The sequence below is a fragment of the Berghia stephanieae genome, unplaced genomic scaffold, assembly GCF_034508935.2.
Source record: "Berghia stephanieae isolate SIO BIC M18660-M18661 unplaced genomic scaffold, UCSD_Bste_1.3 scaffold155, whole genome shotgun sequence".
NCBI lineage: Eukaryota > Metazoa > Mollusca > Gastropoda > Nudibranchia > Aeolidiidae > Berghia > Berghia stephanieae.
The window spans coordinates 15001-25000 of record NW_027622568.1 but is presented as its reverse complement, the minus strand read 5'-3'; the positions used below and the strand labels follow the sequence as shown (position 1 = coordinate 25000).

The 10000-nt window shown below is 34.6% G+C and overlaps 1 long non-coding RNA gene across 1 annotated transcript in view; it reads left to right on the top strand.

Annotated features, from left to right (window-relative positions):
* LOC144961145 (uncharacterized) overlaps nt 1-10000 on the top strand; it is a 14437-nt gene that overhangs the window by 73 nt on the left and 4364 nt on the right. The window contains exons 1-2 of the long non-coding RNA XR_013643066.1: nt 1-80; nt 7625-7773. The exon at nt 1-80 is cut by the window's left edge and continues 73 nt beyond it. This is a non-coding gene — a long non-coding RNA (uncharacterized LOC144961145). The remainder of the gene's footprint in view (nt 81-7624; nt 7774-10000) is intronic.

Genomic DNA, 10000 nt, shown 5'->3' with positions numbered 1-10000 from the left:
TAACAGTTACTATCTCTTCAATTGCTTCTGTAAGAATCTCAGGGGTTGATTTTTATTTCATCGTAAAATACACGACATCAGTAAGTGTCCATATTTTTCTTTCTTCCCATTAGCTTCTTTATAAATATGTGTCGATTTTTTAACCATGCTAATGATAATATATATTCGTATACATTTATAATGCGTCCAGTCCATATTATACAAGCAGCTCGAGGCGCGGCTCCTTTTCAATGCAAACATCAAATCTGTGCGGCTATGTGGTCTAGTGGTATATGACACTCGCTTTCGGATCGGAAGGTCCTGGGTTCGAGCCTCGTGCTCGGCGCATATAGTTGAGTCCTTAGAAAAGGCTCTTTACTCACATTCTCTCACTGTACTCAGGTGTAAAATGAGTACCTGGCCGTTAACAGCGTTGTCTTTGTCCGAAAAATTGTAATATCGCCTGACAGGAGTCATGTCCCGTCCTCCATGTTAAATGTTGCTATTCACCAGGGACCCCTTGTAAAATCTTTGAGCAGTTTTTGTGGATATTGCGCTACATAAAAGCTCATTTTTTAAAAAAAATCTAGAATAACAGATCATAAATAAACCAAACACGATTAAAACATTAAATATCATGAAAAAAACTAGTTCTTCAGTGTCGTTTAGCTCATAGATCCGATGTTTATCCAGGTTTCTTTAGCGTGAAACGGACAATCGCAAATGCTTTCTATCCCTTGGATAGGACGATAGTTTATGACAAAGTACTTCCCGCCAAATCCAACAGACTCAGCTACCGATTCACTGCAAGGTGGAGAGGGGAAATAAATCAGAGTCAGAAATTAATCTCGACTGCACCAAGAATCAATCTCGGTCCCTTTGCGTGTGAAGTGAGTGCTCTACCAATTGAGCTGTCGAGACCCGTTGATATCGTGAAAATAATTGTGACCATTCGTCTCAAAAGGGTATTATGTTTGAACGAACCAGATGCTTAAAAGCCGAATTTGATGTTAAAACTGGTCAAAAATATAAATTGTTGGCATTAGAACGCTATAACATGGTATCCATTCTCCTCAATAAAACATACAAACTCAACACAAGTTTGATATGTCTGGCTATAAATTCAATTTTCAACATCTTACGACTTAATACCGTTTTGAGGCGAAGGGTCACAATTAATAAAAGGAAACTGGTTTTAACTTATCAAATATTTCTTAACAAATCAAGTCTTAATATTTGTATCTATAAAAGTAGATTCTGGCTTGCATTTTCTTAAGGAAATCGGAAGAGAGTAAGTTTGTCCAAATGGTTTACAGCATTATGTGTAGAGGGAATACATTTGATGCCTAATTCAGTCCCTTTATTGGTGAAAAAGAAATAAATATTACAAGATATTCAACACTTACTCCAACCATACGTACCTCTAAGAAATCTAAATCTCAGGATTCAAAATTGTTAGAATCTCCTAAAACTAAACCTAAATGTTTCTTCGATAGGTCTCTTATGAAATACGGACCGACGATTTGGAATGATCTCCCTTGTGAGATTTTCGAGCTCAATAGACATTTTCCAAAAAACAAACAAACCTGAAAACATATCTTTTCACCAAATATTTACTTAATCGAACTTTGAATGTATCTATTGTATGTGACATTTATATTGATGATGTATTGATTCCCTTTAATGATCTTAATTATTTTGATATTTTGGTTGAATTGTTTGTTTGTTTTGAGCGCTTTGAGGTTTCGACGAAAGGCGCTATATAAATATGCTTATTATCATTATTATTATTATCATTATTATTATTATTATTATTACTATTATTATTATTATTATTATCATTATTATTATTATTATTATTATTATTATTATTATTATTATTATTATTATTATTATTATTATTATTATTATTATTATTATTATTATTAATATTATTATTATTATTATTATTATTATTTTATTATTATTATTATTATTATTATTATTATTATTATTATTATTATTATTATTATTATTATTATTATTATTATTATTATTATTAATATTGTTATTATTATTATTATTATTATTATTATTATTATTATTATTATTATTATTATTATTATTATTATTATTATTATTATTATTATTATTATTATTATTATTATTATTATTATTATTATTATTATTATTATTATTACTATTATTATTATTATATTATTATTATTATCATATATTATTATTATTATTATTATTATTTATTATTATTATTATTATTATTATTATTTATTATTATTATTATTATTATTATTATTATTATTATTATTATTATTATTATTATTATTATTATTATTATTATTATTATTATTATTATTATATTATTATTATTATTATTATTATTTATTATTATTATTATTATATATTATTATTATTATTATTATTATTATTATTATTATTATATATTATTATTATTATTATTATTATAAGACAGGACACGCACGGGACTGTCATCATTTAAGCGCCGTGACATTAAAATTAATACACTACTGTATGTACGTATGTTTCTTTATTTCTTTCTTTATTTGTTATTAGCTGATGAAAAAGGGATTTAAGCCCGAAACGTTCCATGCACTTACCATTGTTTTTAATGACGTCATAATGTGCAGATGATTGTATCGTAACAGTGATCGGGCGTAGCATTCGTGAACTCACTCAACCCTAACACCGACTATATTCGTCATTTACCCGGGTTACTTTTACCCCATGCCTATTTATTTTTATGAGACAATGTGTAGGCGTAGTATCAAAGCTAATGTTTTTAGTTTTTACATGTTAATGGCTGTTGAAAAAGACATTCTATGTACATGATCATTTTGAGTACATTTTTTTTCCAATTTTTAGAAGTAGCAAAAAACTCTTGGGAATGACTGAGTTAACTTCAAGCCTTACACCGGGGCGGGGCTCCTGGCCTCCCATAAAAAAATGAGCATTTATATAGCGCAATATCCACTTAACGTGCTCAATCCGTTTTACAAGGGGTCCCTGGTCAACAGCAACATTTAACATGTAGGACGAGACATGACGCCTGTTAGGCGATATTACAATTTCTCGGACAAAGACAACGCTGTTAACGGTCAGGTACTCATTTTACACCTGAGTACGGTGAGAGAATGTGAGTAAAGAGTCTTTTCCAAGGACTCAACTATGCGCCGAGCGAGGCTCGAACCCAGGACCTTCCAATCCGAAAGCGAGTGTCATACCACTAGACCACATAGCCGCACATAGTGGGCAGGGACATACTATGTCTTCTATCCCCCTATGTCTGTTTTCCAACATGCTTTCTGTCTTTTCCTTGGAATTAGATTACTTGGTTTTGTCCTGGCCCTGGCTGGATACCCTAGCTGGGAGGGAAACAATCAAATGTATAGGTAAAGTTTTGGGAGATGATATTTTTTTCTTTGTAAATTTTCTCCCTGTTATGCAGTGTATTGTTTTGCTTACATATTTTATATGATTTTTGAATATTTGAGTGTATCCCTTTTAGTTGGGACCTGTGCTTGTGTGGATGAGACTTGTAGCTGATCCCAAACTAAGTACTTTGTTATAGTGCTCTAGGAATCTACATTTGTTTCCTATTTGAACAAATTCCTCTTTGCCTTACCTTTTCCTGGGTGCTTTAATTGTAATTCTAGAACTCTTTACTATCCTATTTGTCACAGTAAAGGTTGTTCACAATTATCTTATTAAATTTTATTTTATCAAGAACTGAATTCATCTCACTCCAGTTATATTTCGGTAGGCTTAGATAAACTTTACCTTCTAATATTAGATCGTCTTTCCTTTTATAGCCTTCCCTCGAATTAATTTCTAATTAGTGAATACTTTTCGTTCTACATTCTGTCACGTAGCCACTTATTATAAAAGCTGATAGGTCTAACATTTGACACTCACTTTCTCTCCGCTATCTATGCCGGACGGCCAGTCGCTCTATTCCTATATATATACTGGAAGATTTTTATCTTTTGGGACTTTGTAGATATTATATCTACACCATGAAGACGCCGGAGCTTTTAACTTTGATTGTATAATCTTCAAGGATCAAACCCAAGCCCGCTGTCAAAGGACTACACAATAACTTCTTACCAATTGCCTGGAAGTGGAATTTTACGAGTCCAATCCTGTTATCAGAGGAATAGATCATCCAAGCCCATCAACTGCCTGGAAACGTAAACTTATGAACCTGACATATTATCATAAGTTACGTAAAATATTCATATCTCTATTTGTAACTGCCACGATCACTGTTTATCTCTTTTAATTAAATTTCATCATTATTTTTATTTCATTGTAAACAAATCGTTAATTGTTTTTCATTTATAGTAACTAGTAAATTCTGGGGCCTCATTCTACATATATCTTTATGCATAGTCGAGTAGCTCTTTACTCACTTGAGACCATGACACTATTTTCTTCCTTTTACTCTTTGGCTCTGACATGACCTTAATGTGTTGTAAAAATCTTAAAAACACAAACATAAAGCCTTACACTGGGACCCACCAGGGCTTCTATTTTTTCCGTCATTTTTAGGTTTGCTCAAGGAAACAAGTGATCCCACTGGTTACTTTTGAATATAACTCACGATTTATAATCATTTGTGGCCAAAGACTTGTCTTTTGACTTAATGTTTTGGCCAGAGTCAGGCCGTAGCCATCGTTAACACTAGAACCCTCTAGGACTTGCAGTTTGACGTCATTTTTTTAAGGTTTGTGTAACGTCTAGTGAGAATTACTCATAATCGCGGATGGCAAAAAAAAACCAAAAAAAAAAACCCCATTCACAAAGACCCCATGAGTGACGTCATATTCGTAAAATGACGTCAAAGGACAAAGCTTAGTGTCACGTAAACGTTAACGAAGATATTTACGCGACAACTTACTTGGCGCTACACCGTGGCCTTCGTAAAGTTATGGCCTGATACTGACCCAAAAATGACGTCAAAATGCCAGTCTTTTGCCACAAAAGAAAACAAATCGTGAGTTGTATTCAATAGTTTAACCAATGAAATAACTTGTTTCCATGAGCTCTACTAACGAACTAAGAAATGCAAAAACCAAATAATGACGTCAAACATCCAGTCCTTTTGGATTTCAGTATCAGGCTATTATATAACGATGGCTACGGTATGGACCCACAAGGACTTATATTTTAACATCATTATTTAGGTTTGTGTAGCCGTAGACTTATAGCCTGATACTGAAATCCAAAAGGACGGGCAGTTTGACGTCATTAGTGAATTGTCGTTAGTAGGGGCCATGGTAACAAGTCATTTCATTGGTTGAACTATTGAATTCAACTCACGATTTGTCTTCTGTTGTGGCAAAAGACTGGCATTTTGACGTTTGTTTTTGGTCAGTGTCAGGCCATAACTTTACGAATGCCACGGTGTAGCACCAAGTAAGTTGTCGTGTAAATATCTTCGTTTACGTTTGCCTGACACTAAAACTTGTCTTTTGACGTCATTTATAGATAGGACGAATATGACGTCACTCATGAGGTCTTTGTGAATCTTTATTTATTTATTTTTTGTTGTTTTTTTTTGCCATCCGCGATTATGAGTAATTCTCACTAAACTGTTTTAACCAGACTATAACCTTTTAAGGTTACAAATGCTTTTGTGTGTTGTTCCGTTATACTTCCGGATGGCATTATTGTGAGTTTTTTTAGCCAAGCACATACTATCTTTAGATCGAATGAAGTTGACGTCACTCAGGTCTTTGTTATTGTTTTTTCCAATCACGTTTATGAGTAATTCTCACTTAACCGTATTATCCTGATTATACAAGTTCATGGAGTTGTGTGTGTTGGTCCGTTATACTTCCAGATGACAATGTAGTGAGTTTCTTAGCCACGCGCATACTATCGATACATTAGTGCACCGTCAAGTGAGTTGTCGCAAAGAGCGTGTAGGTAACGATTGTTATGTTACCAAGAGCTCTCACTTCCCGCTTTTGGTGAAGCCACGCATCTTCCGTCTTCTACTCGTATTTTCTTCATTGTATCAGTAAGCCTAGCGCGCTTGATACACGCGGAGCACACCCACCTCGCTGTCTCGCCTGGCACGCGACAATAGCATTGCGTTTAAGAGAAGTGAGAGCTCTTGGTAACTACGTTACCCTACACACTCTTTGGTAGAACTGAAGAAATAAATGATCCCATTGTATGCAAATCACGATTTGGGATCTTTTGTGGTCAAAGGCTTTGGTCAGTGTCAGGCTATAGATAGCTCGAAGATGAGGTCACTCAGGTCTCTGTTATTGTTTTTTACCATCCGCGTTTATGAGTAATGCTCACTAAACTGTATTAACCGACTATAAAAGTTCATGGATGCACACAGTTTTGTGTGTTGGTCCGTTATACTTCCGGATGGCAATTTTGTGAGCTTCTTAGACAAGCTCATACTATCTACGAGTATAATGGACCTACACACAAAACTATGAGTAATTCTTAACGTTTATAGTCTGCTTAATACAGTTTAGTGAGAATTACTCATAAAAATGAATGGGAAAAAACAATAACAAAGACATGAGTGACGTCAACTTCGTTCTATCTATACAATTCACAATTCTTTTTGTGTGTGTAGCCAATAACTAGTATTTTGATTTTTTTTTTTTTTTGGTCAGTGTCAAATATAATTAAAAAGTTGGGCTTTTATATAGCGCTATATCCACTGAACGTGTCAAAGGCGTTTTACAAGGGGTCCCTGTCCAACAGCAACATTTAACATTTAGGACACCACATGACGCCTGTGAAGCGATATCATAATTTTTTCTGACAGAGAAAACGCTGTTAACGGCCAGATACTCATTTTACGGGGAGAGAATGTGAGTAAAGTGCCATTTCCATGGACTCAACTATGTGCCGAGCGAGGCTTGAACCCAGGACCTTCCGATCCGAAAGCGAGTGTCATACCACTAGATCACATAGCCACACTCATTAACTAGTTAATATTAGTTAACTCATTCAATCCTAGAGATTTTTGCTACTTTTCAAAATTGGGAAAAAAAATCTACTACTAATACTACTACTACTACTACTACTACTACTACTACTACTACTACTACTACTACTACTACTACTACTACTACTACTACTACTACTACTACTACTACTACTACTACTATTACTACTACTACTACTACTGTAACTAAAGTTACTACTACTACTTCTACTACGACTACTACTAATACTACTAGTTTTATTCAACTACCATTAACAGGTAAACATTAAGAGCTTTAGTTTTGATACTAGCTACGCCTATAATTTGTCTCCGAAAAATGTAATAAGTAGGCATGGGGTAAAAGTAACTACGGATAACAACGTCACCGGCGGAAAAGTTATTAGGGAGAGAATGTCATGTTGGTTGTGCGCATGCGTCTCTCGTCCTCGCTTCCGGTGAAAGCAGCATGAGACACTTCACCGAAAGCGAGGACGAGAGAGACGCATGCGCAAAACCATGTTGACGTTCTCTCTGTAAGGTGACGTCCAATCAAGGGTCGCTACTCTTCCGCTAATCTCATTCCCTATAGTCCGTGTTATGGTTGAGTGAGTTAAAGCAATGTTTGTAAGTGAATGCTTCATCGTGACATTTATTTATGTCTTTTCAAAGGAAACAACAATAATGTGTGGAGACTCTAAGCTTAAAACCGTAGCTGCTTTCTCAGTCGCTGTGGTGATTGCTTTCCTTGTTGGATACAAAGCCGGGAGTAGAAAAGGCAGCGGGGGGAGATAGATGACGAAATATGAGATTATAAAACAGTAAGATTTCATCATCGTCGTCATCATCATCATCATCATCATCATCATCATCATCATCATCATCATCATCATCATCATCATCATCATCATATGTATATATATATATATATATATATATATATATATATATATATATATATATATATATATATATATATATATATATATTGTAACACGCCTGACCGGCGAGTCTTGTTTTTGTTGGCTCTTTCATTTACGTGTTTTGAGTGATTTTTATCTGACATTTCGCCTGGATTTAAATACCATCTGATTTGTGATAGTCTTGTGGTTTTATTGATATACATTTTAACGATTTCTAACAGAGGATTTTTCTAAAATTCTAAAATTTAAGTATGGATTTTCCAAAGTCGAACATAGTTTTAAACTGCTATTTGTTTACAGCCATATTGGAAACTTTATTCACTGTGCTATATTTTAAAACTTTTAACAACTACCGTGTACATCGATCTATTTATAATACTAATTTTATGAACTGACTCAGAGGGGGTAGACGAAAACAACGCCCTATAACCACCGTCATTGGTCATCGGCCAACCCCACGCCCGCTCCCCCTACGACCTCGATCCTCGCTTCAATTTATCAACACTCGTCCCCCATCCAATCTAATTACTTCAATGAGTAATCCTCACCGGTGACAGTCAGTATGAAATTAACGACCACCATGACAACAACTCGCAGCAACAGCATCGTCTTGAGAAACAACAACAACAACAACAACAACAACAACCTGCACGTAGTGATCATACCAGTTTAAAAATTGGATTACTAAATGTTAGATCGTGTCGTAATAAAACTCAAGACATAATCGACATTATTGAAGATCATAAAATAACGATTTTTGTCATCTTGGAAACATGGCTTAATCATTCATATGATGATCCAATTATGAAAGCAATTACACCCGAAGGCTTTTGTATTAAATCATTTCCACGCATTGGGAGGAAAGGAGGTGGAATTGCAATTATTTACAACTTGTCACTCTTTGACAAGATATCATTTCACCATGATAATTTTAGAAGTTTTGAATACGCTGGATTTGCCATTCATGAAAATAATTTTAAAAAGTCGTTTCACTGTGTCTACCGCCCACCACCAAGCCAACAAAACAAAATATCAACAATTAATTTTTTATCTGAGTTCGGAGAATTTATGTCTATGCAATCCATTAACAAAAAGCATAATATTTTTATGGGTGATTTTAACATTGATTATTTCGGAAACAAAAATGAATCGAAAGTATTTCGGGAGATTATTGACACAAACAACTATGTTCAACTTGTAAGCGGTCCTACAAACAACCATGGCCACACAATAGATCATGTCATTACAGACATTGAACATTCTCTCTCTTCACCTGTCTCAAATATTGATAAATTAATCTCTGACCATCATTTAATTGTGTTTTGCGTTTTATTTCCAATGAAGCACGAAGTAAAAAAGATGATAACATCTCGTAATTTGAAGAATATAAACATGAACATTTTTAAACAAGACCTTGACCATAACGTTAAAAATAAACATGATGCGAATGGTCTCCACGAGTCAATTGTTGGTACGGTGGACAAGCATGCTCCCTTAACAACTAGAGCAGTAAAAGTGAGACGTCAAGCACCCTGGTATAATACCGAAATAAAATTGAATGGATTAGCCAGGAGGCGGGCAGAAAGAAAATGGCTCAAGTCCAGAGATGCTGTCGATAAGAAGCGATACATCGCGGCTAGAAATGATGCAAAAGCCGTCAATTTCAGGGCCAAAAAGAAATTCTATGAAGAAAGCCTCAAAACGTGGGACGTTCGAGACAATTCTTTGCCTTGACCAAGGAACTGCTGGGACAACAGACGCAACCAGCTCTCCCATCTTTAATCGATCGTGCAGATCTACCAACTCGCTTTGGTCAATATTTTAAAGAAAAAAAACGGATACCATCAGGAAAGAACTCTCGTCTGAATCGATCCATACAACATTTGACACGTTTCATGGTGATTCATTAAACATTTTTCAAAGATTACTGAAGCTGACTTATGTGATTGCATTATGTCGTCTCCAACTAAAAGTTGTGATTTAGACCCTTAAATACTGCCATTTAAAAAAAATGCATTGATGTAATTTTAACACCATTTACATGTATTGTTAATAATTCGTTGCAGTCAGGTGCTGTACCAGACATTTACAAAGTTGCTCATGTCAAACCCCTTTTGAAAAAACC